The 26,429-nt window shown below is 42.9% G+C and overlaps 1 protein-coding gene and 1 pseudogene across 1 annotated transcript in view; one reads left to right on the top strand and one right to left on the bottom strand.

The window, feature by feature from the left end:
* Positions 1–26,429, bottom strand: part of LOC101690568 (HLA class I histocompatibility antigen, alpha chain G) — a 171,935-nt gene that overhangs the window by 77,431 nt on the left and 68,075 nt on the right.
* LOC123387561 lies at positions 3,467–4,627 on the top strand (annotated as a pseudogene).

The raw sequence follows: 26,429 nt of genomic DNA, 5'->3' as shown, positions 1-26,429 counted from the left end.
GCACCAGATGGCCTTCTACTGGTTTCTCTTTCCTCCCTGAGCTTGTTAGCCTTCAAGACTTGGATTAACACCAGATGGCACCAACAGGCCATAATGGCAGCAAGCAACATTTAACAACCTCAGTATACTCCCCATTGAGAGAAAACATATTCTAGAATATTCTAAACCATTCAGATCTCCAGATGACTGTAGTCCCACCCCATGTCACACAGAGCAGAAGAGCTGCTATTGGACCTAGCTGACTCACACAATGAGATAAAATAAAAGGTGGTTGTATTATTTGGAGATTTTTTGTTATCTAGCACTAGGTAACAGCAATATCTAATGTACTACTATTATTACATTTTATTTATTGTCTGTCTTTCCTGTGAGATGGTAAGCACTAGGACAATATGTGCTGTGTCTCTGGCATTAAATGATTACCAGGCCTAACACAGAGATTGGTCCAGAGGCATTCACGGAATATACCTAGAGGAATGAATGAATGAATGAATGAATGAATGAATGCTGTGATCAGAATTCCTTCAAGTTGGGCTTGGAGCTGGTAAGAGGAAAGTTTATAGGCGTTTCACATGGGGAGTTCTTTATGAAGCTGTGTGTATGTGTGTGTGTGTGTCTGTGTGGTATGTGTATGCACCTGCATGAGTTCCTATGTGAGTTTAGTATGTACCTATTGGTCTTGGTTGCCTGAAAAAGGAACCAGGAATATGAAGAGTACCTCCTGCACTCATATTCCAAACACATGGGCAGTATAGACAGGTAGCACCTAACCACCAGATATCTCTGAGATGTTTTGGGCTCGGGAAGGGGCTTTAGTTATGTTGTAGGTCATTGATTCAGCTGCAGGGCTTGGGGCCCTTTGGAGCACGTGGTGAGCCACCCTCAAATCCTTGGATCAGCCATCAGAGTAGAAATGAGATCTGAGAAGCAGAGCTTCTGTCAAGCTATTAAGGGTAGCGGACAGTGAGTGGGACCTGAGGTGGTCAGCACTGAAGATTCTGGCATTGACATCACTTGACATCACTGAGAAAAGAGCCAGTATCCCAGCCTCTAGCATGAGAGACAGCAGTAGGAACGAGTGACAGGAATTCGTATCCAAAGCTATCTCCATGGAAATGGCAGTGTGTTTATTGGAGCATCCAGCATAATTGTGGGGCTGGCTGCAGATCTGGGAATCAACAGTTCTGGCTTTGGAGACCTCTCTGTTCCCTAAAGCCAGAGTCCCTGGGCACTCAGTGGGGAGGAAACATCAATATCAGTATAGATTTTTGGGAAACACTTCACAAGCCAAACCTGACCAGACATTCATTGCCCCTTTATGTAGGGCCCTATGCTAGTGTCCTAGGTCAGGGACACACTGGGGAGGTAATGAGTGAGCAGGAATAAAAGAGCTCAGGTCTTCTGTCCTCAGCCCTGTGACCACAAAGAGGTATCACCACTCTGCTCTCAGATTCTCACTGAACAGCACTGAGGTGGGGGCACGGGGGAGGGGCTGGAAGAAATGGGGATGTAGAAAGCACACACATGTTCAGGAAAAAGTATAGGCTCAAAAATGACATGAGGAGAGCTGATGTGTATACCTAAGGCTGATTTCTGGCACACAGCCTAGAACAATATGGAAATACAAACAACAAACATGTTGATGGGAGAATCTGATTTTCAGAGTTACCACATCATAAGATTGATATGACCCATTTTCAAAAACAACAAAACACAAAGTGTACAAAGAAACAGGACAACATGACCCATTCCAAGTTAAAAAAAAAAAAAAAGCGGGAAGTGTTCCTTTGGAAGATGAGATGGTGGACTTACTAGACAAGGACTTTAAATCAACTGTCTGTATCGTGCTCTGAGCATTAAAGAAGTCAATAAAATTAGATATGGGTAAAAGAGACACAAAACATAAGGAGAAACTTAAAGGAAATTCCAGTGCTGATATGCACAACAACTCAAATGAAAGTTTTACTAGAGGTGTTCACGAGCAGATTTCAGCAAGGAGAAGAAAGAACCACTAAACTTGGAGGTAGGATCATTGAAATGATCAAGTCTGAGGAACAAAATGAACACAACTGAAGAAAAGAGAAGAGAGCCTACTGGAGCACTGACATAACATAAAGGGGACCAACATAGGCATTGTGGGAGTTGCAGAAAGAAGAGAAAGAAAATGGTAAGAGAGATTGTTTGAAGAAATAATGGCTGAAAACTCATCCAATTTCAAGAAAGATATGAACATAAATATACTCCAATCAAAGCATAGAGCTGGGAAGAATAGTGACAGAGAGATGATCCAACTATATGTTAGTTAAGAGACTCACTTTATCAAAAAACACAAATAGTTTGACAGTGAAGGGATGGGAAAAAGTATTTTGTGCACAAAATAACCAAAAGTAAACTGGAGAATTTCTACTAATATCAATCAAAATAGACTTAAAATCAAAAAAATTGAGGGGGCGCATAGGTGGTTCAGTGGGTTAAAGCCTCTGCATTCAGCTCAGGTCATGATCCCAGCATCCTGGGATTGAGACCCACATTGGGCTCTCTGCTCAGCACAGAGCCTGCTTCCTCCTCTCTCTCTGCCTGCCTCTCTGCCTACTTGTGATCTCTGTCTGTCAAATAAATAAATAAAATCTTTTTAAAGATTTTGGAAGAGACAAAAAGAACAGTATATGTGAACACAAGCGTCAATAGGACATGAAGATGTAACAATTATAAGTGAGTAGCACTTAATAACAGATCAACAAAATCTATGAAGCTGAGCTTCGTAGAATGAAATGCAGAAGTAGAGAGACCCACAATAATAGTTGGAGAATTCAATAACCCATTCTCAAAATTGGATAGAGCAACTAAGCAGAAGAAAATTAAGGAAACAGAGGGCTTGAGAAACATAAAAACCAACTAGATCTGACACCGTTATACAGAACACTCTACCCCCAAATAACAGAATACACGTTCTTCTCCAGGGTACATAGAACCATTCCCAGGATGCACCACATGTCAGACCACAAATTAAGACTCAACAGAATCAAAAAGAGAGATATCACACAAACTATCCAACCACAATGGGATGCAGTTAGAAATCAACAACAAAAGGAAAACTGGAAAATTCACAAATTGGTAGAAATTAAACACTCTTAACAAAGGGGCCAAAGGAAATCACAAGTAGAATACTTACAAAATATTTGAGTCAGTGACCATATCCTTCCATGAGGGTTCTGCTTGTCCCCTTCATACCCTACCTGCCTTCCTCCCTCCAGAATAGCTGGCTGCGTGGTGACAGGCTAAGGAGGAAGAGAGAGAGGAGGACCAAGAGAAGGAAGACCTGGCCACATCTGGGTGGTGTCTGCAGTGCCAGCAGGGGAGGTAGCGGCCCTGGTGGCAGTGTGGGTTTCAGTGTGTGTGTTGTGGGGGAGCTGTCTCCCCGTACTATTGTCCAGACAGCTGGGATGCGGCCCCTCGGGTGGAGAAGATGAATAATCTCTCCTTTAGTGACCCACACATCCCCTCTTCTTCTGTCCACCTTTCCCTGGAAAACTGGCTTTGAAATTACCCTTTTTGCCACCTGATCCAACTTACACGCCAACGTGTGATGAACTTGAAAACCACTGGACTTCACACCAGTCAGAAGGAGCAGACCGACAGTACTCTTCCAGAAAAAAAGATGGTATTGAGAGTGTTCCATGACTAGAATCAGTCAAGGCAACAGAATTGCCTGTATTTTGTGTGTTGTTCACCCAATGCCTTGTATGCTTTACTCTTCTCACATGGAAAGGCTGTTGATTTTGATCAGATGATCAGCTTTTACATACCACTGAGATCATGGATTAATTGTAGTATATTCTCATATACTTATTCTAGGTATGGATCAAGTCCTGAGAAACCAACAGAGAAGAATCTCAGGTAGAGGAGCTGTTTAGCTTGCTCTTAGGACAAGATGTGGCACTCACCCTGAAAATGTGATCATATATGGCCAGAGTAGATGTACAGCTCCATTTGTAGATCTTTTTTTTTAATTTTTTTTAATTTTTTATTTATTATAAACATATATTTTTATCCCCAGGGGTACAGGTCTGTGAATCGCCAGGTTTACACACTTCACAGCACTCACCAAAGCACATACCCTCCCCAATGTCCATAAACCCACCCCCCTTCCCCCCAGCAACCCTCAGTTTGTTTTGTGAGATTAAGAGTCACTTATGGTTTGTCTCCCTCCCAATCCCATCTTGTTTCATTTATTCTTCTCCTACCCACTTAAGCCCCCATGTTGCATCACTTTTTTTTTTTAAAGATTTTATTTATTTATTTGACAGAAATCACAAGTAGGCAGAGAGAGAGAGAGAAGAGGAATCAGGCTCCCCACTGAGCAGAGAGTCTGATGCGGGACTTGATCCCAGGACCCCGGGATCATGGCCTGAGCCAAAGGCAAAGGCTTTTAAACCACTGAGCCACCCAGGTGCCCTCCATTTGTAGATTTTGAGAGTGCTGCTGTTACTCTTCATTCTCCTTTGACCTCGGGAATGCCAGTTACTCTTCCTGATACCAGAAGACCTATTCTTTTGATGCATTCCTAAACATGGACAAAATCTCTATGATAACTTCACCAGTGTTAGTTACTCATGAGACTGAATAAAGGACAGGCAAGACTAGGTAGGAAGATGGGTAGGGGGTTTGTGACGAAGCTCACATAGGGGGCTATGTAACCAGGCTCACAGAAAACCCACATGTGGAGAAAACAATATAGCAGAAGGCGAGGGGCCAGAGAAGAAAAGAAGGAGACTAGAGGAGCTGCTGGTTGAGAAAATGACTGTGGATGGTGGGTGTGGGGGACACTGGAGACTGGGAAGGTTGCTGGAACCATGTAGAGAAGTTCCTCGAACGATCTGGACCCTTCACACACCCTGATTTCGAACACTGAATCTCTCCAGTTTTTGTTAGATACATGTAAAGTTCTAGTCATTGGAGCTGGTGGCTTAGAATGTGAGTTCCTAAAAATCTGGCATTGTCTGGTTTTAGACAGATTGATGTTATAGATATGGGCACTACAGATGTTTCCAATCTGTTTTGTTTCTTAAATTCCACATATGAGTGAGATCATATGATCTCTTTCTCTAATTAATTTATTTCACTTAGCATAATACTCTCTAGTTATATCCATGGTATATCTATATATACACCACATATTCTTTTCCATTCATCTGCTGATAGACATCTGGGCTCTTCCCATAGTTTGGCTATTGTGGACATTGCTGCTATTAGCATTGGGGTGCACTTGCCCCTTCGGATCACTCTAGTTGTATCTTTAAACTAAATACCTAGCAGTGCAATTGCTGGATTGTAGGGCAGCTCTATTTTCAACTTTTTCAGAAACCTCCATACTGTTTTTCAGAGTGACAGCAGAAGCTTGCATTCCCACGAACAGTGTAGGGGGGTTCCACATTCTCTGCAACCTTGCCAACAGCGCTCATTTCCAGACTTCATTGTAGCCATTCTGACTGGTGGGTTGTCTCATTGTGGTTTTGATTTGTATTTCCCTGATGCCAAGTGCCGTTGAGCTTTTCTTTTTTTTTTTTTAATTTAATTTTATTCATTCAGTGTTCCAAAATTCATTTTTTAGGCATCACCACCCAGTCTTCCTTGCAATATGTGCCCTTCTTAATACCCATCCCCACCTCTCCAAAACCCTCAGTTTGTTTCTCAGTGTCCACAGGCTCTCATGTTTCATTTCGCCCTCTGATTTCCCCCAGCTCCCTTCTCTTCTCCTTCTCTCAATGTCTTCCGTGTTTTTCCTAATGCTCCACAAGTAAGTGAAACCATATAATTGACTCTCTCTCTCCTTCACTTATCTCACTCACCATAATCTCCTCCAGTCCCATCCATGCGGATACAGAAGTTGGGTATTCATCCTTTCTGATAATACTCCATTGGAGATATATGGACCATATCTTCTTTATCCATTCGTCTGTTGAAGGACATCTTGGTTCTTTCCACAGTTTAATGACTGTGGCCATTTCTGCCATGAACATTGGTTTATGGATGTCCCTTCTTTTCACTACATCTGTATCTTTGGGATAAATACCTAGTAGTGCAAATGCAGGGCCATAGGGTAGGTCTTTTGTTAATTTCTTAAGGAATCTCCATGCTGTTTCCCAAAGTAGCTGCACCAACTTGCATTCCTACCAACATTGTAAGAGGATTCCCCTTTCTCCACATCCTCTCCAACACTTGTTTCCTGTCTTGTTGATTTTGGCTATTCTAGCTGGTATAATGTGATATCTCACTGTGGTTTTGATTTGAACCTCCCTGATGAATAAGGATAATGAACATGTTTTCATGTGCCTGTTAGCTATTTGTATGTCTTCTTTGGAGAAGTGTCTGTACATGTCTTCTGCCCATTTTTTGACATGATTACCTGTTTTTTTGAGTGTTGTTTGAGGAGTTCTTTACAGATCATGGATATCAGCCCTTTCTCTGTAGTGTTATTTGCAAATATCTTCTCCCATTCTATGGTGTGCCTCTTAGTTTTATTGACTGTTTCTTTTGCCTTTGGAGATGTATCTTGAAAGAACTCCTCAAACTCAACACTCAAAAAACAGATAATCATGTTAAAAAGTGGACGGAAGACATGAACAGACACTTGCTGTGTGTGTGTCTCTCTCTGTCACATAAATAAATAAAAAATCATAAAAAGAAAGATATGGTTCATATATACAATGGAATATTACGCTTCCATCAGAAAGGATGAATACCCACCTTTTGTATCAACATGGATGGGACTGAAGGAGATTATGCTGAGTGAAATAAGTGAAGCAGAGAAAGTCAGTTATCATATGTTTTCACTTACTTATGGAGCATAAGGAATAACATGGAGGACATTAGGAGAAGTAAAGGAAAAGCAATTGGGGGAAAACAGAGGGGGAGATGAACCACGAGAGACTGTGGACTCTGAGAAACAAACTGAGGGTTTTGGAAGGAAGGGGGGTGGAGGGTTGGTGGTGGGTATAAAAGAGGGTATTTATTGCATGGAGCACTGGGTATGGTGCATAAACAAAGAATCTTGGAACACTGAAAATATAAAAAAAAAAAAAAAGAACTCAAAACATATGTGGTGTATATATATATAATGGACAATTACTCGGCCATCAGAAAGGATGAATACCCATCATTTGCATCAACATGGATGGAACTGGAGGAGATTATGCTAAGTGAAATAAATCAACAGAGAAATACAGTTATATTACTTATATCATTCATATATGGAACATAAAGAATAGCATGGAGGACATTAGGAGAAGGAAGGGAAAAATGAAGGTGGGGCAGGATTCAGAGTGGGAGATGAACCATGAGATACTATGGACTCCAGAAATCAAACTGAGGGTGGGGTTGGGGGGAATGTGTTGTCCTGGTAATGGATATTAAGGAGGGAATGAATTGCATGGAGCCCTGGGTATTATACACAAACAGTGAATCATGGAACACTACATCAAAAATTAATCATGTACTGTATTGTGACTAACATAACATAATAAAAATCATTTTAAAAATCATTTATAAAAAGATAAAACAATCTCCTCTTGGGAGGGGAGCCCCAGCTCTTACCTCAAAATTCCTCTTGAGCATTCCTGCTACCACGTTATTGCCTTATACTGACCACCATTAATAACCAAAAGCATAGAAAGAAAAAGAAAAAATAAACTGAAAATTTGCCAAGGCTTTATTAAAGGCTAGAATAATGAGAAAGTAAACACAGTATCACATGAAGTGCCTGGGTGAGTCAGATTGTTGAGTGTCCAACTGCTGAGTTTGTCTCAAGTTGTGATCTCATGGGTTATGAGATAGAGTGCCTCTTTGAGCTTCACACTCAGCAGGGAGTCTGGAGATTCTCTCCCTCTGCCCCTCCCCCTGATCTCTCTCTCTCAAATAAATAAATCTTTTTTTAAAAACACAGAATATCACATAAAACTAAATAACAGCTCATCAGGACGCTGAGGCACTGGGCCATCCCCATGTACTTCTGGATAGACGATGGAACTACTGTGCCCACGTTTACTTCCTTCAGCTCTCTCTCATACCTGGTTTTTCTTTTTCCTTCAAACTTCTGAGAAGCAATCATTTCACTATGAGAGAATTTCCTCACTATTGTGTCTAGGATGGACACAAATCAATGATTTTCAATTAAAATACAATTTGAAGAGTTATTGTAATATGCTCTATAGCAATATTTGCCACTATTGCTATGCTGTGATCATGGCAAAGGCATTATTAAGCCAGCTCAAAAAATAAGTTATAATCTCAGAAACAAAATAATAATTAGTCATTCCTAGTTTGTCAAGGAATTACCATTGAATCAATTACATACATCACCAACTGGATCTAAGTGAGGGGTAATGTTGGTGCAAAGTGTTGCCTGCACCCTTTTTTTTCTCTATTGTCTGACTGACCCTCTCAGACCAGCCTTTTTTCCCTTAATGTTTATTAATGCAATTCCAGCACTTGGCCTGGAAAACTGTAGGTTCTTTGAATTCCCACTAAGAAAATTTTTCAAATGATAAGAAAAAGAAAATATTCTCTCTTCCTCTTCAGTTGCAGAAAAGCAGATTTAGTTTTGTGACACAAAATTGAACTTACAAATGTAATTTCTGACAAATACATCTCCTAAAACACCTGGCTTTCAAAGAGCATTGCTCTGCCCTAAATAAAAGTAACCTCTAACATCCAAAAAATCTATAACTGTACTTGATTGTCTAATAATTGCTTTCTGGATGTTAATATTAAAGCAAACTATATTTAAACAAACTCTTCCCTGTTTGCTCAGGAATTTCCCAGTTTTAGCACTGAAAGTCCCACATCCCAGGAAAACTCTCAGTTCCTGGCAAACCCAGATGGTTGGCCAATGTAATCAACATCTCTGTGTTCTAGAAGGTACAAATGCAAGCCAATGTTCTTTGTAGAGTCAGAAGAATATTATTGGCATGTAATTCTTCCACAAGCAGGAAGATTTGAAACCTGTGGTTGCAATATTTCTTGCTTAAATGAAGAGGCTAAGAACATGTGTTTCACTCAATACAACCAACTGTAAACAATAAATTTCTGTGATAATTCTAAAAAAGTCAACATGCTCCAAGTCTCCAAGTCCCCAAATTGGGCATTTATTTTTGTGCTCAAATACTCATAACAAATGCTCATAGCAAAGAAAACATATTGGGTGCCTGAGTGGCTCAGTGGCTTAAAGCCTCTGCCTTTGGCTCAGGTCAGGATCTCAGGGTCCTGGGATCGAGTCCCGCATCAGGCTCTCTGCTCAGCAGGGAGCCTGTTTCCTTCTCTCTCTCTCTGCCTGCCTCTCTGCCTACTTGTGATCTCTCTCTCTCTGTGTCAAATAAATAAATAAAATCTTTAAAAAAAAAAAGAAACATGTTAATAAGTCTACAATGTAATAAAATAGATTTATGATTAATTTTAAACTGCTAATTAGTAATAATTTTGGTGTTTATTTAGAATTTAGAGGAACTTTGAGTAGAATGGATTAATGGACTCAATAAGTTTCAAAATTAGAAAAAATTGTAATTTTTAATATAGGAGTGCCTGGGTGGCTCCTTTGGTTACGTATCTGACTCTTTATTTCAGCTCAGGTCATCTTCTCAGGGTCATGAGATAAAGTTTCACAATCAGCTCCAAGCCCAGCAGGGAGTCTCCCTGAGATTTTCTCTTTCTTTCTCCCGCTGCCCCTCCCCACTTCGTGCTCTCTGTCTCTCTCTAAAATAAATAAATAAATCTTTAACAAATAAAATAAAATGTTAAAAAGGTCTCACGTTGAATGAAGCGGTAGTACTAGATTAGAATCAGGAGCTTCAGTATGAACTCAAATGTAACTTCATATAAATACAAATAGATACAAAAACAAGTATAGACATGTGTGTCTACATGGGTTTGTATGATACATGTATTACCTAGCTTGGTCTGCAGGGAGGGCCTAGAAACAATGATACCCCAGTAGCACATCCAGTTCCTGGTCTTGGACCCACAAAAAAACATAAAAGAGCTTTTGGTAACCAGAGCTGGAACAATTTGAGCAACAAAATAAGTAACATAGTATGGGATCATATCTTAGAATATAATATAAATATGAGATTACACCAAATTTTTAGTAAAGGAATAAAAGAAATGGCTGAAAAAGAGTGTGGACAAAAGCAACAAAAATTCCACCCCCCCACCCCACTCCCAATAAAAAAGTCCAGTAGAAAGAAGGCAGTCGGAAGATTCTGGCAGTTGATTAATGAAGATGGAAACATAGATCCCATCACTCATAGAAAAAATACAAAAAAGAAGAATGCCAATTTCCTCCATCAAATCCTGAAGATGCTCAATCCTGAAGATATCAGACGCAGAATAGGGTAGAGTTGAAAGACAGGCCTGACACAAGGCTTTGGTTAAAAGTTTGTATGTAAAATGCTATGTCCTCCATTGCCTTCCACACCCTAGATGTAAAATCCTGGAAACCTACATTCCTATTCTCCAGAGGGTCTCTTCTCTAAGAAACAGAGGGGTTTCAGAGAAGAGCTGATCTCTGAGGCCATCCATAAAATCCTCAGAGATGGTTGAGAGATTTAGCATCTGTAAAACAAGAATTAGACACTGGTTTTCCCTGCTGATAGGAGTTTCAGAAGTGAAAAAGAAGAAATGGAAGATGAAAATTATCAGAGAAATAACATTAGAGAATTTTCCAGAAATTGAAACACAAGTTTACTTATTTATTTTGTTTGTTTGTTTGTCAAAGAGAGAGAGCAGGCTCACAAGCAGAGGGAGGGGCAGAGGGAGAGAGAGAAGCAGACTCCCTGCTAAGCAAGGAGCCCCATGTGGGACTCCATCCCAGGACCCTGGGATAATGACCTGACCTGAAGGCAGATGCTTAACCAACTGAGCTACCCAGGCATCCCAGAACACAATTTTTTTATATTGAAAATCCCCACTGAAAGTCTAACATACTTTCTGAAAGAAAGACAAAACAAAAAGATGTAGGGAACATTATTAGAAATTCTGTAACACCAAATTTGAATAACACAAATGAGAAAATACAGGTTATCAACCAAAGAATAAGAATAACATCAAGTTTCTCTTGGTAACCCTGTATGCGAGAGGACAGCAGACCAAAACCTTCAAAAATATGAGAGAAAATGATTATCGGCAATTAATTCTCCACTCTGCAAAATTCTCTGGCAAGTATGAGGTAAAATACAGATATTTTTGTAAATGCATGAATTCAAATAAATTTTCATCAGACCAATCTTTTCTAATTCTACTTGACCATATGCTCCAACAAAATAATAAGCTAACCATGAAAAAGAAAGTTATGGTAACCTGATTTGGTAGATTCAACCTGAAAAAAAAAAAATGGTGAAGGAGTGTTCCCAACTGGCAGCTAAATAACAGGTCTGGGGAAGAGTCAGGCCAGCAGTTAAGAGCAAAGGAATACAGGACCTCAAGTCAACTCCAAGGCCCTCAAGGAATAGAGGGGAGGAAGACAACTAGAACACAAAATATGGTAGAACATTTAGAGGAACTAACATTATGTGGATGGAATTTGGGCAAAAAAAAAAAAAAAAGAGCACCTAGAAAAATGTTAAAGTATACAGTAATGAGTGTATTCATAGAAGTACTGGGTTCTGATCACTTAACTTAGCAATATATCTATAGTGGGAAGAGTGGAGGAGAGGAGGTAAGTGTTCCAAAATCAATAAATCCCCACCAGTCAAAACAGGAAGTCAATAGGATTCCCTCAACTTGATTAATAAGGATACAGTAGTATAAGCATATCATTGTAAGTAAGAACATAACCACTGAAAATAAAACAAATAAAAGCATTAAAAATGATTAAAGTTCCTGTTATCATTCTTGTTGCTATAGTAAATGGAATCGATTCTCTCATTTCCCTTTCTATATTTTCATTGCTAGTGTATAAGAAAGCAACTGATTTCTGTACATTGATTTTGTATCCTGCCACATTACAGAATTGCTGTATGAGTTCTAGTAGTTTGGAGGTGGAGTCTTTTGGGTTTTCCACTAAAGGATCATGTCATCTGCAAAGAGAGAGAGTTTGACTTCTTCTTTGCCAATTTGAATACATTTTATTTCCTTTCATTGTCTGATTGCTGTTGCTAGGACTTCTAGTACTATGTTGAACAACATAAGCTACTTGGGAATAAACCTAACCAAAGAAATAAGGGATCTGTACTCAGGGAACTACAGAACATTCATGAAAGAAATTGAAGCAGACACAAAAAGATGCAAAAGCATTCCATGCTCATGGGTCAGAAAAATAAACATTGTTAAAATGTCTATACTGCCTGGAGCAATCTATACTTTCATGCCATCCTGATCAAAATTCCACTGGCATCTTTCAGAGTCCTAGAATAAACAATCCTAAAATTTTTATGGATCTAGAAGAGACCCCAAATTGCTAAGGAAATATTGAAAAAGAAAAACAAAACTGGGGGCATCGTGGTGCCTGATTTCAAGCTTTACTACAAAGCTGTGATCACCAAGACAGCATGGTACTGGCACAAAAACAGACACATAGACCAGTGGAACAGAGTACAGAGCCCACATATGGACCTGCAACTCTATGGTCAACTAATCTTCAACGAAGCAGGAATAAATATCAAGTGGGAAAAAAGTATCTTCAGTAAATGGTGCTGGGAAAATTGGACAGCTATGTATAGAAGAATGAAACTGAACCATTCTTTTATACCATACACAAAGATAAACTCGAAATGGATAAAAGACCTCAATGTGAGGCAGGAATCTACCAAAATCCTAGAGGAGAACATAGGCAGTAACCTCTTCAACATTGGCCACAGCAACTAGTTTCAAGACATGTCTCCAAAGGCAAAGGCAATAAAAGCAAAAATGAACTTTTGGGACTTCATCAAGATCAAAACCTTCTCCACAGCAAAGGAAATAGTCAACCAAACAATGGTTGGGAGTGGGAGAAGATACTCTCAAGTGACACTACAAAGGGCTGATATCCAAAATCTATAAAGAACTCCTCAAACTCAACACCCAAAAACCTGATAATCACATCAAAAAATGGGCAGAAGACATGTGCAGGCACTTCTCCAGAGAACACATACAAATAGCTAACAGACACATGAAAAAATGTTCATGATCATTATCCACCAGAGAGATTCAAATCAAAACCACAGTGAGATACCACTTTACACCAGTTAAAATGGCCCTAATTAACAAGACAGGAAACAATATGTGTTGGAGAGGATGTGGAGAAAGGGGAACCTTCTTACACTGTTGGTGGGAATGCAAGTTGGTGCAGTCACTTTGGAAAACAATGTGGAGATTCCTTAGGAAATTAAAAGTAGAGCCACCCTATGATCCTGCAATTGCACTACTGGGTATTTATCCTGAAGATACAGATGTAGTGAAAAGAAGGGCCATCCATACCCCAATGTTCATAGCAGCAATGGCCACAGTTGCCAAACTGTGGAAAGAGCCAAGATGCCCTTCAACTGACAAATGGATAAAGAAGATATGGTCCATATATACGATGGAGTATTATGGCTCTATCAGAAAGGATGAATACCCAACTTTTGTATCAACATGGACAGGACTAGAGGAGATTATGTTGAGTAAAGTAAGTCAAGCAGAGAGAATTGGTTGTCATATGGTTTCAGTTACTTGTGGAGCATAAGAAATAACACGGAGGACATTGGGAGAAGGAGAGAAGTGAGTTGGGGGAAATTGGAAGGGGAGACGAACCATGAGAGACTATGGACTCTGAGAAACAAACTGAGGGTTTCGGAGGGGAGGGGCGTGGAGGGTTGGCTGAGCCTGGTAGTGAGTATTAAGAAGAGCATGTATTGCATGGAGCACTGGGTGTGAAGCATAAACAATGAATCTTGGAACACTGAAAAAATAACATAACGTTTAAATTTAAAAAACAAGACTTATGATCAATGTATGACTCACATTCCTTCTTGTTTACCTACAAGACCTTAACTAATGTGTAACTTTCTTCTTCTCCTTTGGTGGCTGTTATCTTGTATCTAATAGATACAGGACTGAGGAGTTGTTCGGGGCCACAGTCCTTTCAGCTGTCATCCCTGCTCTCTCTCTCTTACAACTGACTTCTTTGTACCTCATTCTTCTCCCGTGCACCATTAGGAAGTGGCACATGTGTTTTCACTTCATTAATTGGTGTCTTTTCATTTCCATTTGAAGAACTCCATTTAGCATTTTTTTTATAAGGCAGGTCTAGTGGAGATCAACTCCCTCAGATTTTGTTGGGAGAGTCTTTATCTCTCCTTCAATTTTTTTTTAATTAATTTACTTATTTTCAGCATAACAGTATTCATTATTTTTTCACCACACCCAGTGCTCCATGCAATCCGTGCCCTCTATAATACCCACCACCTGGTACCCCAACCTCCCATCCCCCGCCACTTCAAACCCCTCAGATTGTTTTTCAGAGTCCATAGTCTCTCATGGTTCACCTCCCCTTCCAATTTACCCCAACTCCCTTATCCTCTCTAACACCCCTTGTCCTCTATGATATTTGTTATGCTCCACAAATAAGTGAAACCGTATGATAATTGACTCTCTCTGCTTGACTTATTTCACTCAGCATAATCTCTTCCAGTCCCATCCATGTCACTACAAAAGTTGGGTATTTATCCTTTCTGATGGAGGCAAAAACCAGAGCCCAGGATCCCTCCTTCAATCTTAAGGACAGCTTTGCTGAGTCAATATTCTTGGTTAGCAGGTTTTTCTTTGAACACTTCAAATATACCAAACCCATTCTTATGACCACTAAGGTATCTGTGTTAATCTCTTCAATCTTGCTGAGCCTCATTGAAATAATTATTTTCAATTCCTTTTCAGGAAACACAGATCTCCATTTCATTGTGGTCAGTGCCAGAAAATGATTGTGTTCCTTTGGGAGCATCATACCTGCTTGGTGTTCAGTGTTTCCTGGCTTTGTGTTGATGTCTATGCATTGCAGGGTTAGTCACCTATCCCAGCCTTTTCAGACTGCCCTCTGAATGGAATGTGAGGAAAGGCTTTCATGTGAAGGTGGTACAGGAACATTGTCTGGGTGGGTGCAGCATTTCCAGTTCTGGGAAAGGAGCGATGGTTTTGTCTCTGTGCACCTCCATCAGCTGAGGTCAAGATCTGCAAAGACCTTAGGGTCTCCTTTGTTGCCCCATCTATGATGGCAGTGGAGGCTAGGGCTGCTGGGTATCCTCAGTAGCAAAGGCTGCTAGGGTCCTCTTCTTGCTTGTGGGGAGAATTTGTAGTCAAGGGATTCCTTTTAGTAGTAGGTCTGGCGTGCTGGACCTCACATTGTCAGTGGAACTGGGGTCTCAAGCTTAGAGGTGCACAGACCTAACTGAGCACTTGGAGCCTGGACACAGGAGCAATTTCTGTGGCAATGGCACCAGTGCCTGAGGTCTGGGCCTCTGCACATCACTCATAGAACCAGATTCTCTGTGGCTTAAGTAGTGACTCAAGCTGTGACAGGGGCCAGGGGATGAGAGGGGACAGCAGTGGCTGGGACCCAGGGGCATGGCACAGAAGCAGGATGCCTCAGTGATGGTGGAGCAAAGTCCCCACTTAGGTCCCTTAGGTGGGGCATAGGGCATTAGCAGTCTGACCCTGTTGATGGTGTGTCAAAGCTGTGACTCAAGACCCAGTGGACAGGACACAGAACAGCAGCAACATGGCCCCAGGATGACAGGTCAAAGCCCCAGTTTAGTACACATGAGGTGTACGCAGAGCAACAGGACTGATGTTGCATCAAAGCCCCCATCAGGACTCAAAGAAAGGGATGTAGAACAGCAGTTGCATGACCCTAGTATTGTTTGCTCAAACCTCCAAATGTGGAACAAGTGGTAGAGCCCAGTGCAGCTGCATCTCCAGCCCTTGTAGATGGTGAGGTTATGTGGGATCCTAATCCTGGAGAGTGGAGCACAGCTGGGACTTGGACCGCTGGGGGCAGGTCTCACCACAGTGAGAGCTCCAGCGCTGGGAAGGAGATGAAGCGGCAGGACTCTGGGGGCTCCTGCTCCCACAGATCCATCGGGGGGTTCAGCATTGGTGGAGACTGTGGGAGTCTTTGGTTGCACAGATGCAGATTCCACAGGTGAGCAGGATGGCTGGAATCCTCCTGTTCTCTTTTCCCTGCAGGTGAAATCCCTCTAAGGGCATCTTCCTTGCTCTGAGCTGCTCCAGACTGAAGGACAGATGACACAGGTGAAATGCTTCCTGTGCTTTTCTGTGCAGCCATTCTTGGTTTTTGTGCTCCATATGGTTCTGCTGTTTCCTCAGGATAGTCCAGAGCTTTCCCAGAGCCACAGTCATCAACTTGTGTTGTTTATTTGTTGATGTTTTTACAGAAGGGTGGTAGCCTCTTATGTTATATATCATCTATCTATCTATCTATCTATCATCATCTATCCTTATCTTTTGATTATTTCTGTTTCTTGTTTATCAGGAGAGAACAGATAGAGAGATCCTAATCACCTGACTTCCGCTGGAACATCTGTAAGACTGTTGCCTTAATGTCTTTCTCTAGCAGGTTTGCCTTCTCTTCTTCCTCAGACGGTTCTACCATTGATATTTTTTCTTTCAAAAGTCATATTTTCCTGATTCTTTGTAGGCTTGTGCATTTTTTGGAAAACTGGACATTTCAATCCTGGTAATAGTTGGTAATAATACTTGGTAATAATTAATAATCCTAGAAGTTAGATCCTCCCCTCCCCTGGAGTCTGCAGAGCTTTTTTTGTTCCTATTTTTTGCTCTTTGTGTTTGGTCATTCTGTTGTGTATGTAGTCTCTGTCCCAGGAATCCACGAAAGGTGCCAACTTAAGAACCTCTCAGGTCATTTATGAGTCTGCACCTTTCCCTGGGCAAGGGTAGCTTTCTAAATGTCCCTATATCTACAGTTGCTTTTCCATGCTCTACTGCTTATATGCTTGCCTCCCAAAATGCAAAAAAAAGGGGAAATGAAGAGGAGTGAAGCCCCCAGATGTTTATATACTCTTGAAGTTGCTTCAGCCATATGAGTAAGGGCTTGTCCTATTGGCGGTGAGTTTGCAAGCACTCTGGCCTGCATCTTCGCTGCACCCCCTTGACCAAAACCCAGCAAGCGGCCATCAGAACATTCATTCCTGATGTTTGGAAGACAGCGTCCTACTTGCTCACCTTAGCTTCCACAAGCTGTGTTCAAACTGCTGTAGGGACTTCTGCTGGCTCTCCACAACAGACTGGGGGCGAGCAGATAACAGCCTCATGTCTGGAGCCAGGCTGAAAATGACTGAAATGAACAGCAGTTTACCCTCCAAGCCTTCCCCCTGCAAGCTGCAAGCCTTCAGTAGACCCTATGTTTCCACGACAGTCACATCAGACAGATCCCCAGTGCACCTGCTGTCCAGGCGGAGACGGATCACAGATGCTTCCTGCCTCTCCATCTGCCCTGACAGCTCTTCTCAGTCAGTCAGCGCAACTTCGAGCTTCCCGTGGATTCAGCACACTCTCTCACTACGGGTTTTTTATTACAGCTTTACCGAGATCTTATTCACGTATCATTCACTGATTTAAGGGTACAGTTCAGTTGTTTTCAGTATATTCACAGAGTTGTACAACTATCACTATAACAAACTTCAGAACATTTTCATCAGCCCTAAAAGAAACCTTGTGCCACTCCACCTCTTCTCCCATCGCTTCTCCCCAGCCCTAGGCAACCACTCATCTACCTTCTGTCTCTGTCGATTTGCCTTTTATAGACATTTGCTAAAACTGGAATTACAATGCATGGTCCTTTGTGACGGGCTCTAACACATAGTATGTTGTCAGGTGCATTCATGTTGTCATTAGGGTGATAATTTGCATTTTTCTCAGTGAAAGAGAGAAAGCACATTTCCATATACATGTTTATCTTTTATATTTCTTCTTTGTCCCTTTCCCATTTATCTCCTTTCCCAGCGTTCACTGTACTCTGTCCCTTGGGAAACAATCCTCCATGGACCACTTACGGACTGAGCTCTTCAAATGTTCCCATGCCTTCTCGCTGCCACTCAAGTGTGGCAAATGGGAAGCTTCAGGGCATGTACTCTGTAAGTAGTCTGTCTGATGCTCACTGACCAGAGCGGTGCTTGCATGTCCCGTGGACTGGTGTTTGGTGCTAACATGTGAGGCAAAGAATTTCTCCTCATTTGTGCCTTGTCTTTTCACTTTCTTAATAATGTCTTTTGTGAACAGCAGCTTGCAATTTTAAGCTAATAACAAATGAATTTTTTTCTCCATTGCAAGCATCTTCCATGTTCTGCATAACAAGTTCTTTCTTAAATCAGAATCATAAAGTGTTTCTTGTAAACGTTTCTGAAATTTTATGGATTTTAATTGGTTTGTTTTTGCATGTATATGGTGTGAAGAAAAGGCTCAAATCTAGGGTTTTCCTTCATGAATAGTTAGTAGTCAATTCACTTTTTATTGAAAACTCCATCCTTTCTCCTCTGTCCTAGAGTCCTGCTTGTGTCAACAATCCAGGATCCACATATAGTTGAGATTAATTCTAAACTCCTCATTTTGTACGCTGGTCTCCTTTTTCATCTCTTTGACAATTTTCTTCTGATTATCCTAGCTTTATACTTTGGGTTGCATTAGATAAAGTAAAGACACCAGAGTGTCTTTGCAACTTTTTAAGTTTGAGAAGCACATTTCCAAGTTCTATAAAAATGTTTCACCTCAGCTGGGAACATGCATATCAGGTGACTAAATGTGTTTGTTGCTCTGTGTGTGTCCCTGAATGATGATGAAAGTCCCATGCATATTGATCGTGGGGTTAAAACAATTTTTAGCAACTAGGAGAATTTGCAAATACAGAATATGGGAACAATGAGGATTGGCTAAATATGTAATTTTTGGCCAAACTGGTGATGTGTCTGATGGATGCAAGGGGCTGAGCACGAGCAAGGTGGGGGCTGCTCTTCCATTCCATGCCTGTCACGGTCAGATAGTCAGTAAATGTAAATCCCAATAAACAAAGCAAACCTAAAATATAAAAACCATGAAGGGTTTTTAATTCTTGACAATCCCAACCTACATTGGCCCTGTTAACGTTCTTGAATTTATTTCTTCTCGTATCACGCCCTGAGGAGAAACATTCTGTCAGCTTATCGACTATGTAGACTATCGATCAAGTAAAACTACTTCCCAGAATTAGGGTAGGTCTTACGTTTGCTTCCTAAGCAGGAATATTGATCTTGGACTTTCCAGACTCTACTTCCAATATTTAGCGCTTTTTCATGGAATACCTCATTCCTGCCTCCTAATATGCCTGCCAGATTTCGGTACTGTATCTTCTCAGAGGCCAACCTGCTCAAGAAAATCACAACCAGAGGAAAGGAGGAAAGAGTAAGCTATACGGAGAGCAGGAAAGGAAGCATGTATCAGGGAGTAAGAGACGCTTAGAGGGACTCATGGAGAGGAGTGTACTTACTGAACCCTCCCACTCTCGTGCATATTCTCTCTCCCCGACACACATGGACCCACATCCCCCTTCTCTCCACACACAGGCAGAGACCTCTGTGATGTCTGTGCAGCATTGCATTGTGGTGGCCCAGCTCCTGGTGGAGAACTCTTATCCCTTATCCACCGAGGGATGCCCCAGGAGGAGTGATGAGTCAGAGATGAAGGATGTTTTCTGTCCTTGGGAGGAAATCAGACTGTTGAGAGAAGGGACTGTCAACATTTTTCTAATATCCTTTCTCATGAGGACTTTCTTCGTATCAGCCATTTTAAAGATCTTCCACAAGGAATTCTTGCAGCTACCAACCTATTTCACCGAGGCATGGACACTGAGCAGATGAACATTGTCTCCAACTACCACATGCCTGAGGCTTCCCACACCTACATGCATGGGGTCAGATCCACACCCACAGAGCATCCTAGTGCCCGCTACCACCCCCGATTTTCTGTCTTCTCACCTTACATCCTCACTCCTTCTTTTGGGTGTCTTCCTACCATGGGCTCTTCCCAGGGCTAACCTCTGCCTCCTTCCAGGTGGCCCGAGCAGGCCAGCTTGGCCCCAACGGCATGGCCATCACGTTTGTGCCAGATGAAAATGATACCAAGATCCTCACTGATGTGCAGGGTCGCTTTGAGGTCAGTAGCAGTGAGCTGACAATGAGATGCACATCTCCTACAGCGAGTCTGGATCTCAGCAAACTGGCTTCTCCAACTCTTCAGTCTGCTTGTTCCTTAGTATATGCCATAGAGTGCATGAAGTGGGTGCCGAGTGCATGATGACTGCATGACAACTTTATGCCCCTGACCTTGATTCCATGTTGGGATATTTGTTTATTTCTGTGTGGGGTCCTCTCCTCTCTCATCCAATTATATATCTTTATGCACCTCCAGTCTACCCTCTGACACCACACCCCACACAAACACTCGCATGTGTAGGTGTCTGAGTTTCTACCAACCCCACATGGCCTCTCCACGACTTATTGTAACTGCCATCTTTTCTCTGCAGGTACACTGCCACGGGAGAGGGCTCACCCATCCCTTCTGGAATGTGACACTCTGTTCAGGAGACAACAGCAGGCATGAGGGTGGGGGGGGACACTACTCTGACCTGCACCCCCACGCTACCCCATGAGTTCCCCCTTCTGCATCACCACCCCTCCTGAACCCCATTCCCTCATTTGTCAAAATTTATCAAACAACATTAAAATGAAATGTACACACATCTGTGGTATCTGTCAAGTATCAGAGTCTGGGGTGAGGGTCTTTTAGGGCAGGATTCATGATAGATGTCTCTAGGCTTGGGACTTATGTACCATGCTGCAGAGCCCAGGCAACAGGCCAGTCAGGTGCTTTCCTTTTCTTGTAGTCCCTGTGCCTGCTTTAGGATGTTGGACCCGCCAGCACCATGGATGAGTCAGGAAGAGTTCTCTCCTTTTCATTGTTGGAAGACTTTGAGAAGGACTGGTGTTGATTCTTCCTCCAATGTTTGGTAGAATTCACCAGTGAAGCCACCTGATCCAGGACATCTCTGTGATTTGATTACTGATTCGATCTTCTTACTAGTGATGGGTCTTGTCGGGTTGGCTGTTTCTTCATGATTAGTCTTCATCAGTTGTCTGTTTCTACAAATTTGTCCATGTCGTCTAGAGTTTCCAATGTTTGCATTTATTCTTGTTATTTCACTATGGCTTTTCCCTGTTCGTTAACTGCTGGTTTTTAATTGTCAAACTCTTTTACGTCACAAAATATAGAGTTCATAGAAGTTATGAAATTAGGAGAAGTTTTTCAAAGAACGTAGGATAACTCAAACATCCAAAACCCATAAATAAAAATTGATATGTTTTATATTTTATTCTTTCTAATTAATTTCTTTAAATTTTTTAATTTGAACATAGTGAACACACAAGGTTACGTTAGCTTCAAATATAAAACACACTGATCACTTCTTTTTTTAAAAAATTAATTTATTTATTTTCAGCATAACAGTATTCATTATTTTTTCACCACACCCAGTGCTCCATGCAATCCGTGCCCTCTATAATACCCACCACCTGGTACCCCAACCTCCCACCCCCGGCCCCTTCAAATCCCTCAGATTGTTTTTCAGAGTCCATCACATTGATCACTTCTGTGATCGCACTATGCTCACCACAGTGTAGCTGCCGCCTGTCAACACAAGTGATGTGACAGCAATTCTCTGTGCTGTGCCTTTCATTCCTATCACTCTTCATTCCAGAACTGGAGACTGTGTCTCCCACTCCCCTTCTCCCATTGTGCCCATCCCCCACCCCCTTGCCTCTGGCAACCATCAGTGGGTTCCCTATATTTACAGGTCTGATTCTGCTTTTTGTGTGTTTCTTTTTCCATTTGTTCTGTTGTTCAGATTCCATGTATGAGTGAAATTGTATGGTATTTGTCTTTCTCAGTCTGGGTTCCTTCATTTAGCAGACATACCACCCTGTAGTTCCATCCATTGTCAAAATAACAAGATCGCATCCTCAATTATGGCTGCATAATAGTCTATGGTTTGTATGTGGGTGTGTGGGTGTGTGGGTGTGTGGGTGTGCGTGTGTGTACCACATCTTCCTTATCTATGTGACTCTGGGTGGACACAGGGCGCATCAGTGTGGTTTTTGAAAAGACTTAGCATTCTGAACCTCATCTGGGATGAGGGCGCCCCCTAGTGTCTGGGGCCCTCCCCAGGTGCCCGCAGCTGTGGGAGACCCTGGGGAGGGCCTGGCTGAAGAGGAGAGAAGACCCAGGGGTCTTCTCTCCCTGGTCCTGAGACCCCACACAGGGAGAAGGGGTAAGGGAGTCCCCACCATTGCTCTGCTCTCAAATGGATTCTGACGAGAAGCCTGAATGGGGTCTGCACTGAATGTCAGGTAGAGATGTCTGAGCAGAGGCCTCACATCAGCGGGACAATGAACAACCTTCCAGACAGCCCTGAACTCCACAGGGTTCAGGCTCAGGCAGAGGTGGCAGGAGAGGAAAGCTCAGGAGCCCTGGTGCCTCTTCTGCGGATTCTGTATCCCTCTAAAACTCCTCTCTCCAGCCCATAGATGGTAGTCCGAGGGAAAACCACAAAGTAGAATCTCTATTTTTGACTCCTTTCTGAATTTTTCAACACTCAGTTAAACAAAAATCATTTTTTATTTGGGAACAACATCTCAATATCTACATCCTACTCCACAGTGTGGACGTGTGCACTGGTGTTAGAGGACTAAGATCCCAGCTCCCCTAGGCCTCATGCTCCCTGGAGAAGATATAAGAGGGCACCCTGCACTGGGCTTATAGCTGGTGTCACAGAAGTCTCTCTCCCAATGCAGGTGACAGGCAGAGCTGACATCCTGTGTGAGTGCACTCCTGCCCCACAGGGGTCAAGATTGAACCCATGGACTTATTTAGCACCATTCTTACCCCAAGGATTGCCTCTCATAATTGAGGGTTGAGAAAAGGCCCATATGTAGAACTAAGACCCAGTCACCCCAAACCTCGTCATCCCAATGACAGAGCCCAAGTGAGAGCCCCAGCCCCTGCTCCTCCCCATCACCTCTCACACACCCACCATCACCATCTGCCTGGAGTCCACCAGGACTAATATCATTATGTCCCTTCTTCACCTCTGTTGGTCACTCATGGACCCCCAGATATCCTGCACTCTCACTCCATGAGGCTCTGCACACCCTGTCCTGCCTCCTTCAATGATCCCCCCTGCTCCTGAACCTTCCACTGTGCCCCCTGGAATGCTTAGCCCATGATCAGCAAATATCCACAATCCTTTCAGGATGTTCCCTTCACCTCACAACTCTGACAGAAACCAGGTCCCCTAAAAAAAAAAAAAAAAAGCAAAAAACAGGTCCTCTGAGGACCTGACTCCCTGCGTAGTCCTCTCCCACAGGGTGTCTCATCTCCCATGGACCTGGCATCCCTGCCCTGGAGGTATGTGGGCTCTCAGTTCATCCAATATCCCTTCCCTGTTCTTCATTTCTTCGTTTTTAAAAGATTTTATTTATTTATTTGACAGAGAGATACAAAGAGAAAACAAGCAGGCAGAGCAGCAGGCAGAGGGAAAGGGAATGCAAGCTCTCCGCTGAGCAGGGAGACCCACACAGAACTCAATCCCAGGACCCTGGGATCATGACCTGAGTTGAAGGCAGATGCTTAAATGACTGAGCCACCCAGGCACCCCCTTCCCCGTTTTTCTTCTGTAAATGATCTTGTTTCTATGTCACCGAGCACACTGAACACATTAAAGGAAAAATGTACAGATTTCTCCCACCATATGCTCATGTCCTAGCATCTGTCCCCATGTGATGGGCCTTCCAGGCCTTTAGGACAGGTGACCCATTCATGCTGGTGCTAGCAAAGCCGCTCCCTCTACTGCTGCCGTAGACCTCATCCCTTCTTGTCTACTTACAGGTACTTGTCTAGCAGTCTTCCTCTGTTCTCTTTTTCATCATCAGTGTTTGTTCTCAACTAGATTATGGTGCTGGCTGTGAGAAGACACAACCCTGACACTCAGCTTGAGGGTATTTAACTGATTCTCAGCCCCAACTGTGTGCTCTCAGATCTGATGCCATATGCACTCTGAGATAACACTTCCTATGGAATTCCTCCAGCCAGTGCTTGGGAACAGCAAGGCAACTGAGGCAAGACTCTTCCTCTTCTGCAGGCTGACTGAGGCCCCCGGGCTCCCCAACATCCTGATGAACTTGCCTGACTCTGCACTGGGTCTAGGATGCTTCCAGCCAACCTTCCTTGTCTGTCTCCTTCCCTCAGATTCAGACTTGCATCAAGATTTGCTGTTCTCCCAGCCTTTCTGGCTCCTTCCCCATGTCTTCTCACGAGGCTTTCTCCTAACAGATTCCTGGCATTATCATGCTGTACTGGGGTCTGCTCCCCACAAACACTGAAACACAAGTGGCATCAGGAATGGCCCAAGAATTCAGGCAGAAAGATGGGGATTGGGGACGAGCTCACACACTGCCTGACAGACCAAGAGTCCATCGACCACGCTGGAAGGTGGGACACAAAGGGCAGCTGAATGGTATTGGAGGCAGGTGTTACTGGAGGTGAGCTGAGAAACTGTCCTGGTCTGGGGGAAAGCTATGGCAGGTGGGATGACAGAAGCCGGTGGAAAGTAACTAAGGGGTGGGGGGCTGCAGAATCAGGAGAGGTCCAGGAGGAGGTTCAGGTTACTGGTGATCTCCACTGATACATCATACAAAGATCATGGGAATCTGAGGGCTATTAACAGCAGTGAGTGGCTACACAAGAGAGCCTCTGCAGTATCTTACAGAGGCAGCCCTGTCCTGTAGAGGAAGGTGCAGAGAGCTGAATGGCAGCTCATAATCATAATGGGAGAGTGGAGGAACTCCAGAGAGGTTTGGACACTCAGCCATGGCAGACCCGTGATGTGACAGTCAGTGCCCCTGTGGGGAAAACTTAAGTTCCTGCAGAATTGATCAAGTTCCTCAGTGGATGCCCTTCAGGACCCTCTGGACACATGAAGGAGGCTTGCCCTTCTCTAGTAATGGTTAACACTTACTGTACTGGGAGATGGTGCAGAAGTCTCATCCCTAGATGCATGTGGTATCCACTCAGGAGTTTTGCAAGAACTATCCCAGCATGCATGTGTAGGAGCATGAGCAGCAGCTCTGGGACTGGATTCTGAGGTGCTTGATTAGGGGCCAGAATGTCAGGCTGGAGAAGGAAAACTGCATTGACTGGGGGCACTTTACAGGATGTGGGTTTATCCTGAACCAGGGACATGGGGCAATCTCACTGTTGGGGTGGCTCTATGTAGACCGTTAAAAGTGTCCAACTCTCCACAAAGTAGACCTGGTATTGCCCCAGTAGACAGACAGTAAAGGATGGGATAAAGAAGCTGAAGGAAGTGGACATGCGGAACGCAGGCATGATATGAGGCCAGAACACCCCCCCCCCAGAGGATTATGTTCCTCAAGAAGATCCAGAAGAATCACCTTACCCAAAGCCAAGGTGCTGGCAAGAGGAAACTGCATCACTAAGAAATTTGAGGGTAATTTCCTCTACAGGGCAGGGATCATGTCAGGGACAGAGGTCCTAGAGTTAGCTCATTAGTATCAGTGGGGATGAAAGGGCCTTGAAGAGACGAGTGGGAGCTCCGTGACTAGCAGATTGGATGAAGGACATCCAGTAAGTACCCCTGGTTATTCCCCTTCCCCCCAGTTATTCAGTCAAACACTCAAGTAGGTGTTGCTGGGTAGGGACCTTGTTGATATAAGTAAGGTCTCAAATCAGCAGACTGTAAGACAGGGAGATTCCCTTAGATTAGAGGGTCCTGATCAGTGAGTCTTTAAAGGGCTGGGCTCTTTCTGAGCAAAAAAAGAGCCTCAATGTGAAAAGGATTCAATGTGAAGGGTTTTGTTTGTAGTTGGCTTTGAAAATGGAGGGCAAAATGGCAAAGATGCTTGTGGGGATGAGGACCATTCCAGCTGGCAAGGAATTGGGGACCTCAGTCTTATAACTGTAGGAAACAGAATTCTGCCAACAGTTCTGTATGAACTTGAAGGAGAAGCTCATCTCAAAATGAGAACACAGCTTTGTGAAATCCTGAATAAGGACCCATCTACATCGTGCCTGATTTTTTTTTCTTTTTTTTTTATTTTTAAGTAGGGTCCATAGCCAACATGGGGCTCAAACTCATGACCCAGAAACCAAGAGTCACACATTCTACCAACAGAGCCAGCCAGAAGTCCCCCATGCCTGGATTTCTGACTAAAAAACAGTAAGCTAAAAAACTGGTGTTGTTTTGAGCCATGAAGTTGTGGTAATCAGCTGTGCAGTAATAGAAAATGAATACCCAGGCTCTCTGTGTAACAAATAAACACATAGCATTTCTTCCCCTGAAATGA

Source organism: Mustela putorius, unplaced genomic scaffold (genome assembly GCF_011764305.1).
Source record: "Mustela putorius furo isolate JIRA1106 unplaced genomic scaffold, ASM1176430v1.1 tig00003856_pilon_pilon_pilon, whole genome shotgun sequence".
Classification (NCBI taxonomy): Eukaryota; Metazoa; Chordata; class Mammalia; order Carnivora; family Mustelidae; genus Mustela; species Mustela putorius.
The sequence above is the reverse complement of the archived record's forward strand: the minus strand, read 5'-3'. Positions and strand labels throughout refer to the sequence as shown.